Here is a 9,665-nt window from a genome sequence, read left to right as displayed (position 1 = left end):
TCACCGAACCCTCACCTCACTCATAGTGGATCCTCACCTCCTCCGCACTCCAAACAGCCCCTGGCACATAGTAGCACTCAACAGATTTTTTTTAACTTAAACAAATGGTTTGACACTTATTCATTCATTCAGCAATGGTGTCTGGCACATAGTAGGTTTTAACTTAAACAAATGGTTTGACACTTATTCATTCATTCAGCAATGGTGTCTGGCACATAGTAGGTGTCATGCATCTACCAGGCACCACTGGGGGCTCCAGCCACAGCAGGGGAACAAGACAGACCAAAGCCCCAGGAGCTGATATTCTGTGGGAGCAGACAGATAAGCAGCAAGATGAAGGAGTAAGCTGTGAGTATGGGTGAGGGCTGGGGGGTGTCAAAGGCTATGTCAGTGGCTGCCACCTGTGGAGTGGAGGTTTCTCACCACCCCACCCTCCTGGCCACATTTTGAAGTGGGTGTTATTATTCTTTTCATCTCATAGATGAGGAAACGGAAGCAGAGGCAGGGTAAGTCTCTGGCCTCTGGTCACAGACAGAATCTGAACCAGGCCATCTGCCTCCAGAGTCCATGCTAGAAGACACCATGCTAACTGGGGGTGGGGGGTGGGGTGTCTCAGACAATGCCCAAGCTGCTGAGTGCAGTGGCTCACTTGAGTAATCCCAACATTTTGGGAGGCCAAGACAGGAGGATCGCTTGAAGGCAGGAGTTAGAGACCAGCCTGAGCAACACAGTAAGATCTTGTCTCTACAAAACATCAAGGCCAGGCACAGTGTCTCACGCCTATAATCCCAGCACTGTGGGAGGCCTAGGCGGGGCAGACCACCTGAGGTCAGGAGTTGGAGACCAGCCTGGCCAACATGGTGAAACCCTGTCTCTACTAAAAAAAAAAAAATTCAAAAATTAGCCAGGCATGAAGACAGGCGCCTATAATTCCAGCTACTCTGGAGGCTGAGGCAGGAGAATCGCTTGAGCCCAGGGCACAGAGGTTGCAGTGAGCCAAGATCACACCACTTCACTCCAGCCTGGGCAAAAGAGCAAGACTCTGTCTCAAAAAAAAAAAGAAAAAAATCAAAAGATTAGCCAGGCATGGTGGTGTGCATCTGTAGTCCCAGCTACTAGTGTGAGAGAGAGAGGAAGGAAGGAAGGGAGGGAGGGAGGGAGGGAGGGAGGGAGGGAGGGAGGGAGGGAGGGAGGAAGGAAGGAAGGAAGGAAGGAAGGAAGGAAGGAAGGAAGGAAGGAAGGAAGGAAGGAAGGAAAAGAGAAAATGCCGAAGCCAAAACTCTTCCAAAGCTCTGCATGCCTGTGAGCAGAGCTCCTTCACACAGAGAGCCACCCACACTGTCACACAAGGCCCCACCCTCAGAAGGGCCTCATGCTTGGCTAATGCCCTGCTGTGGCCACCTCGAAGTGTTTAACAATTTTTGAACAAGGGGTCTTGCCTTTTTTTTTTTTTTTAGATGGAGTCTCACTCTGTCACCCAGGCTGGAGTGCAATGGCGTGATCTCAGTTCACTGCAAGCTTTGCCTCCCAGGTTCAAGCGATTCTCCTGCCTCAGCCTCCCAAGTAGCTGGAATCACAGGTGCCTGCCACCACAGCCGGCTAATTTTTGTATATTTTAGTAGAGACGGGGTTTCACCATGTTGGCCAGGCTGGTCTCAGACTCCTGACCTCAAGTGATCTGCCCGCCTCAGCCTCCCAGAGTGCTGGAATTACAGGCATGAGCCACTGTTCCCGGCCGAGCCCTGCCTTTTTATTTTGCTGTGGGCTCCACATGTTACATAGCCAGTCCTGCCCTCAGGATAACAATGCTTTGCCTGGTGTTCGGGCCCCCAGGTGGTTTCCTTCCCTGCCTCCCCTCCTCTCCAACTCTGGCACCACCAGCTCTTATCACACCAAGGCAGGGGTCTCTGCAGGGACAGCACCACTCTTCTCTGTGTCTGCAAAGCCCAGCCCGGAGGGACAGAAAGTGGAGACTCAGGGGGCGTCTGCTGGGTTGGATCCCATGGGCTGGAATGGACTCAACTGGCCCCCTGTTGGGGGTCTTTGTGGAGTTCGTTGGTCCAGTCTTCAACTCTTTTCTCTTTTCTCCTCTGAGCTCCTACAATTCCCTTCTGGCCACATCCTGCCTCCTGGTCCAGGGAACCTCACGCAGATGTAGCCCTCAGGACACACCCACTCAGGAGCTGCGGGGTCCAGGGAACTCCTCAGGCCCTGTGCCCTGCACGCTCAGCTCTACCATGCAGGGTGAACAGGTACACACTTTTGCACCTTCTCTTTGCTGGCCAAGGGGGCGCAGAGGGGCTGACTGTCCTAGGCTGGCAGCTAGCACATGTTAGGGAGCCCAAGCCCTAACACTCATTCTTCTCTAAGTCCACCTCCCAGCGACCTCACGATCCCCAGGTGTCCTCCTCCGTGGCTGAGGAAACCCCAGGGGCCTGGAAGAAGGCTCAGCTCCTGGCCAGGGAAGTGGAGGGGCTGAGGCACAGTCTTCTTAGTCTTTTGCTTTCTTTTTTTTTTTGGAGACAGAGTCTCAGTCTGCCGCCCAGGCTGGAGTGCAGTGGCGCGATCTCAGCTCACTGCAAGCTTCGCCTCCCAGGTTCACGCCATTCTTCTGCCTCAGCCTCCCGAGCAGTTGGGACTACAGGTGCCCGCCACTACGCCCGGCTAATTTTTTGTATTTTTAGTACAGATGGGGTTTCACCATGTTGCTCAGGCGGGTCTCGAACTCCTGACCTCATGATCCGCCTGCCTCGGCCTCCCAAAGTGCTGGGATTACAGGCGTGAGTTACCGCGCCCGGTCAACAGTCCTTTGCGTTCTCAAAGGCTGAGCCCACAAGGGGAATGCAGTTTGGAAGACTAAGTGAGCATGGGACTTTGAAACCATGGCAAAGCCTGTTGCTCCTCATTCTGCCTCTGCGCCCCTCCTGTGACATAGACCAAGCCAGAGCCCCAGCCTGGCTTCCCAGAATAATCAAGGGGGACTGTCATGAGGGGAACTGAAAGATGTATTAGTCAGTACATGTTAGGCTATGCTATCAAAATTCTAAAATCTCAGAGTTTTAATACAACAATAGTTGTGGTTTTTAAAAAAATTTTTAGAGGCAGGGGCTCACCCTTGTTCTTGATGGGATACATTCTCACCAGCTCAGTGTTAAGAGTGCAAAATTGGGCTGGGTGTGGTGGCTCACACCTGTAAACCCAGCACTTTGGGAGGCCAAGGCAGTGGATCACTTGAGGCCAGGAGTTCAAGACCAGCCTGGATGACACAGTGAAACCCCACCTCTACAAAAAATACAAAAATGAGCCATGTGTGGGCCAGACATGGTGGCTCACGTCTGTAATTCCAGCACTTTGGGAGGCTGCGGTGGGCAGATCGCGAGGTCAGGAGTTCGACACTAGCCTGGCCAATATGGTGAAACTCCCATCTCTACTAAAAATACAAAAATTAGCGAGGTGTGGTGGCGTGCACCTGTAGTCCCAGCTACTCTGGAGGCTGAGGCAGGAGAATCGCTTGAACCCAGGAAGCACAGGTTGCAGTAAGCCAACATCACGCCACTGTACTCCAGCCTGGGCAACAGAGTGAGACTCCGTCTAAAAAAAAAAAAAAAAATTAGCCAGGTGTGGTGGTGCATACCTATAGTCCCAGCTGCTCCAGAGGCTGAGGCAGGAGGATTGCTTGAGCCCAGGAGGCAGAAGGTGCAGTGAGCTGAGATCGCACCACTGCACTCCAGCCTGGGCAACAGAACAAGACGGCGTATATCCTTCCCCTCCTGGCACTTAGTATAAGGCCACAATCATGGAAGCCTAGGGGCTGAAAGGTCTGCACAGAACAGCTGTGCATGCTCTCTCTCTCTCCCACTCTCTCTCTCTCTCTCTGTCGTAATTGCTAATTTATAATTTATACTCTCAGCTATTTCTAAAGAGGATTTTTTAAGTGAAATAAAAGATCAGAAACCACTTAGGGAATAGGAATGAGCTAGATGTACTAGAAAGTTGACATGAACGTTTGTTAGAGCTGAATAACATAGGGATATAATACAGTCATGTAATAAATTACACTTATGATAATTGAATAATAATTTCCAATCTGAGCTTCCTACCAGCAGAGGCAAAAAGGCCCCACATATTCACCTCTTCGTGCTTATTTTGCCAGCTGTTTTTCCCTTCTTAAAGTTTCTTCTCTTTATCCTCCCTTGTTTTCAGATCCACTGGGGGAAGGAAGACCCCTCTCCCCCATTTTCTAGGTATCCATATCCCCCTTGCAAGGAAAGAACAGCACAAAGTCAAATGGTTACACGATTAGCATGATGGAAGCTTCAGCCTGAAGAAATGAGCCTACACAGGCCTTAAAGGTCCCTCCTACACCATCTTTTTGGCTCCTTGTCCACAGATGGAGCAGAGGGTAGGACTTGAAGGCAGGAGACAGCCTTAACCCCACAGAGGGAGCGGTCCAGGCCTTGGCTTCAGGGAGTTCCCTGGAACTTCATTGGAAGGCAGACTCCCTTCCCTGATGACTTATACATTAATTCATTGAATCCCCAGGACGGCCCTGCAAGAGAGGCCTTGTTATGTCCAATTCACAGATAGGGAAACTGAGGCCAAGAAAGGGAAATGATTTGTGCACAGTTACCCAGGTCCCTTTCTCTGAAGACACGGCCTCAGGGCAGGAGCCCCCCCAGCATCTCTGTGGATGAGATGCTCAGAGTTCTGAGCTGGGGAGGAAAGGAGCTTCTGGGCAGGCCCCAGCTTGGTCTGGAAGGATCAGAAGATGGAGACTTGCTCCCCTCCCCACCACCCCACAGATGCCAGTTGCCATGACAACAGGGCCTCCCTTACGAGGGTGTTGGTTGGACATTTGCATTTTAATGGAGACGTAATTAGAATTAAAGGACGGAGATTAGAAGGGACAGAACTCTCCCCAACCCCATTCTATGCCCTTGGGAAGCAGAACCCCCACCACAGAGATCTTAAGGCCCCAGAACCACCCACTCCCCACACTGTCCCCTCCCAAAGCCGTATAGGGATATTTTCTCTGCCACAAAGTGCTGTGTCTGTCCCCACTGCCCACATGGCGATAGCAAAGCCCAGAATAGAGGAGGGACTTATTCTAGATCTTACAATGAGGTCAAGTTCCCAGAGCCAGGTGCCATCCGCTTTGCCTAAGGACCTCCCATCTGACCCCAACCTACCGGTAAGTCTTCAGGTACAAGTTGGCTTGAGGGAGGGGTGCTTGCTTGCTAAGGGGCCCCCAAGTTCTCCCCTGAGTCTTCCAAGCTCACCCCTTCCTCTCCCTGTAACCTCTTAACATCTCATGGCCCTGGGGACCTGGCAGGACTGGGCACTCCACCCCCTCTTTCTCCAGGGACTGGGAGGGATGTGCCCAAGATCACACAGCAAGCTGGGCCCAGTGGCTCACGCCTGTAATCTCAGCATTTGTGAGGCCAAGGCAGGCAGATCACCTAAGGTCAGGAGTTCTAGACCAGCCCGGCCAACATGGTGAAACCCTGTCTCTACTGAAAATCCAAAAATTAGCCAGGCGTGCTGGCAGGCACCTGTAATCCCAGCTACTCAGCAGGCTGAGGCAGAAGAATCGCTTAAACCCAGAAGACGGAGGTTGTAGTGAGCCAAGATCACGCCACTGCACTACAGCCTGGGGGACAGAGCGAGACTCGCTCTCAAAAAAAAAAAAAACATCACACAGCAGCTTAATGGCAGAGCTGCATCTTTGGCTGGTCAGGGTGGAGACATTAAAAAGACCCCGCCTTGGACCCCCACCCGGGGGTTGCTATCTGACCCCAGATCACCATGGAGAATTTCCAGTAGCTATTTCTGTGTGTTCATTACACCCTTAAAATCAGGCATGCCACTATTTCACCTTTCACATCATTGGAAAGAAGCCACTTTGCCTCTGCCCGGATGCCCTGAGGGGGCTGCTGTCCCTGGGGCTGGTGGGTACCACCCTGAACTCTACAGACCCTGGACGACAGAGACTCACACTTGCTGACAGTGTAACATGAGCATGTGGGCACCACCAGGCCCAGCGGAGCCCTTTATTCACCCCAAATGCCCACCTCCTGCACGTGGAGTGGCTTCTGGTTTACGCTCAGCAAATGCTAGCTGGTTTTTCTCCTATTGGCTGCTCCATCAGTGGTATCAGCAGATATTTATTGACGGCACAGATTATTAAATGCCAGGCCTGGTGCTGAGCACATTTCATGCCACCTCACTGCACCTCCAACAGACCCCAAGCACCCCCTCGAAGCTCAGAGAGGTGAGGTAGGCTCCCAGGTCACATGGCTGCTAAGCGGCAAAGGCGGCGTCTGAAGGGGGACCAATGACTCCAGGCTGTCAGGTGTTACTCCCTGTGGCCTCCAACCTACCCGTGTGTGAGCACAAGAGCGTGGAAATCCAGCAGCCACATACAAGTGCAGGTCACATCCACAGACAGGGGCCCAGGTCCCACCGGCACACTGCGGTCCACAGAGCAATCACTGATTTACAAATTAGACTGCTGGCCGGGCACGGTGGCTCAAGCCTGTAATCCCAGCACTTTGGGAGGCCGAGACGGGCGGATCACGAGGTCAGGAGATCGAGACCATCCTGGCTAACACGGTGAAACCCCGTCTCTACTAAAAAGATACAAAAAATTAGCCGGGCGAGGTGGCGGGCGCCTGTAGTCCCAGCTACTCGGGAGGCTGAGGCAGGAGAATGGCGTGAACCTGGGAGGCGGAGCTTGCAGTGAGCTGAGATCCGGCCACTGCACTCCAGCCTGGGCGACAGAGCCAGACTCCGTCTCAAAAAAAAAAAAAAAAAATTAGACTGCTTATTCTGCGTCCAACGGAATTCCAAATGCTCGACACTCGATCCTCACAGCAGCCCTATGAGGTAGGGATTATTATCATAATCAACTCATAAACGAAGAAACTGAGGCACAGAGAGGTTGTGGGGCTTGCCCAAAGTCACACAGCTAGTGAGTGGAAAAGCCAGGATGCACAGCCTGGTTCCAGAGCAGACGCTCCCTTCAGACCACAGGAGCCCAGAGCCCCGGGCACCTCCCGCCTCAGTCCTGTATGGAGGACTGGACAATACTCTCTAAAGCCCCCAAACCTCAGAGGAGGAAATGGGCTAGGGGAGGAGGGCAGAGGCACATAGATGTGTGAGCCAAAGCCTTGTGGAAAGTGGGGCATCTGTGCCAGCCCCAGACCACCAGGACACCCTCTCCAGCACTGCCCACCTCCCAGAGTCCCTACGGTCCCCTCTCCAGGGGGCCACTGGTCTGGAAGCTGAGGGAACACGCTCACACACATACTCTTGCTTAGGACCTGGAGACTGGGGCTTGAGTCCTGACTCTTGCTCTTAAAGGGCTGCACAGCTCTGCAGGAAGCCCACCTGCCTCTCAGCCTCCCAGGCCCAGGGAAGTTAAGCTGTTCCAGGGAGCCTGGGAGGAGACATGGACAGGGCATGGGGGCCGAAGGGCCCCTTACAGTGATTTTCCTCTGTGTGGCCAAAGGCCCCAGTCGGGGGATCAGGGACAGGCAGGGACCCAGTGTGGAAACAGGCTCAGAGCAGTGAAGCCGCTCATCCAGGGTCATGCCAGGTGGGGAACTAGCCTGGGAGATCTCATGACCTATCCTCCCACAGGGAGACAGGAAGCAGCTGTCCCCCTGAGCTTGACCCATCAGGGCCAACGTCAAGACTGGCAGGTCGCAGGTGCCCAAATTCGGGCTGTGGCGTGACCTGCTTGGGCCCAACGGTGGCTGCCCCTGCCCATCCCGTCTTGCCAAGAGGGAGCAGGTAGCATGGCAGCGCTGTAGCACCCTCTGCACGCAGTCCCTGGGCGCAGACCCACCCAGGCCTGCCCTACACGGCACGGTTCTCACACCTCTCCTAGAAGGGGATCCACTGGTTCTCACACCTCTCCTAGAAGGGGGCTGCTGCCCCGCCGAGCCCCATCCAACTGATGAGGAAACTGAGGCACTCTTTGTTAAGGATTTGCTGGGGTCACACAGCCCCCAGCTGTCATTTGCACAGTTTTCTTTTTTTTTTTTTTTTTTTTTTTTTTTGAGACTGAGTCTCGCTCTGCCGCCCAGGCTGGAGTGCAGTGGCCGGATCTCAGCTCACTGCAAGCTCCGCCTCCCGGGTTTACGCCATTCTCCTGCCTCAGCCTCCCCAGTAGCTGGGACTACAGGCGCCCGCCACCTCGCCCGGCTAGTTTTTTGTATTTTTTAGTAGAGACGGGGTTTCACCATGTTAGCCAGGATGGTCTCGATCTCCCGACCTCGTGATTCGCCCGTCTCGGCCTCCCAAAGTGCTGGGATTACAGGCTTGAGCCACCGCGCCCGGCCTTGCAGTTTTCAAGAAGGGACCTCGCCTCCCGCCCTGGGCAGCCCAGGCTGGTGGCTCTGCCTTAGCTTCCCAAGCCACTCCAGGCCAGGCTGCGAGTGGGAGGGGGTGCGGGACAGCAGGAAGCCGGGGCCACACAGTGCTGGCTGCAAGGAGCCAGCTAAGGCCGAACGACGTCCGGACCCCCACCCCCACCCTACACCCCCACCCCACCCTCATGCTACACTCCCACCCCCACCCTACACCCCCACCCTACACCCCCACCCTACACCCCCACCCCCACCCCCACGTAGCCTGGGTAGCCGCAACTGAGGCCTTGTAGTCGCGCCGCGCGAGAAAGCTGTCCTGCGTCGCCACCTAGTGGCAGAAATGCGCCCGGGCCCGCGGATGTGCCGATTCCTCCGCAGGAGGCTGGTTCAGCGCCTAGCGTGCAGTCCTGCCCGTGCCCGGCTGGGCTGCGGGCGCCGCAGGGGTCTGCCCAGCACGTTGGCACACACAGAACTCCACCCGGGGGACCGTGGGCTGATCAGCCCAGATCGGGAGGAGGACAAAGCTTGGTCCTTTGCCCGCCTGAGAGACTGACTCGCTGCACATCCCACGACCTTCTGGGCCTCTCAACCCAGCGGCTCACTGGCGCCCCAAACTCAGCTCTCATCCACTCATTTCGTGCGTTTCTGGAACTCTTACCGTATGCCAAGCACTGTTCCAGGCGCTAGGGATATAACAATGAACAAAACAAAGATCCCTGCCTTGAGGAGCTTACAGAGGGGTATGGGTGGGGAAATAGACAATACTCGATACACATAATAAGACAACAATCCGGCTGTGTTAGAAGCAGGAAGGAGGCGTATGTCTGAACAATCACTGGGCTCCAGGCCCCCCACTCCCCTTAGGACAAAATCATGGAGTCTGAGGCCTTTGCGACCCTCCAGCCCAGCATGGCATCCTGAGGGGCCACTCGTGTGTCACAGGGGATAGGTCCTCGCTACAGCGGTCTCCGCCTGGAACAATCCCCGCTGCCCATACATGGTCAGCTCCTCCTCACCCTCCAGGGGCCTACCTGACCCCATGGCTTGACAGGCCCCACCCAGCACCACAGCACTGCTCTCCCTGGTGGCTGTGGCAGGAGCGCCCCCACAAATCCTGCGGCCAGGCTGCCAGTCTTGATTCGCACCTCTGACTCCACCCGTGTGACCCTGGCCTCTCTGTGCTTGTTTCCTCGTCTGTAAAATGCAAAAGACAATTCCAACCTGGAAGGGTAGGGGGGATAAACGAGTTAACAAATGCAAAGCACGTAGAACAGGGCCTTGACCCTTGAGTTT

Source organism: Macaca nemestrina, chromosome 15 (genome assembly GCF_043159975.1).
Source record: "Macaca nemestrina isolate mMacNem1 chromosome 15, mMacNem.hap1, whole genome shotgun sequence".
Classification (NCBI taxonomy): domain Eukaryota; kingdom Metazoa; phylum Chordata; class Mammalia; order Primates; family Cercopithecidae; genus Macaca; species Macaca nemestrina.
The sequence above is the reverse complement of the archived record's forward strand: the minus strand, read 5'-3'. Positions refer to the sequence as shown.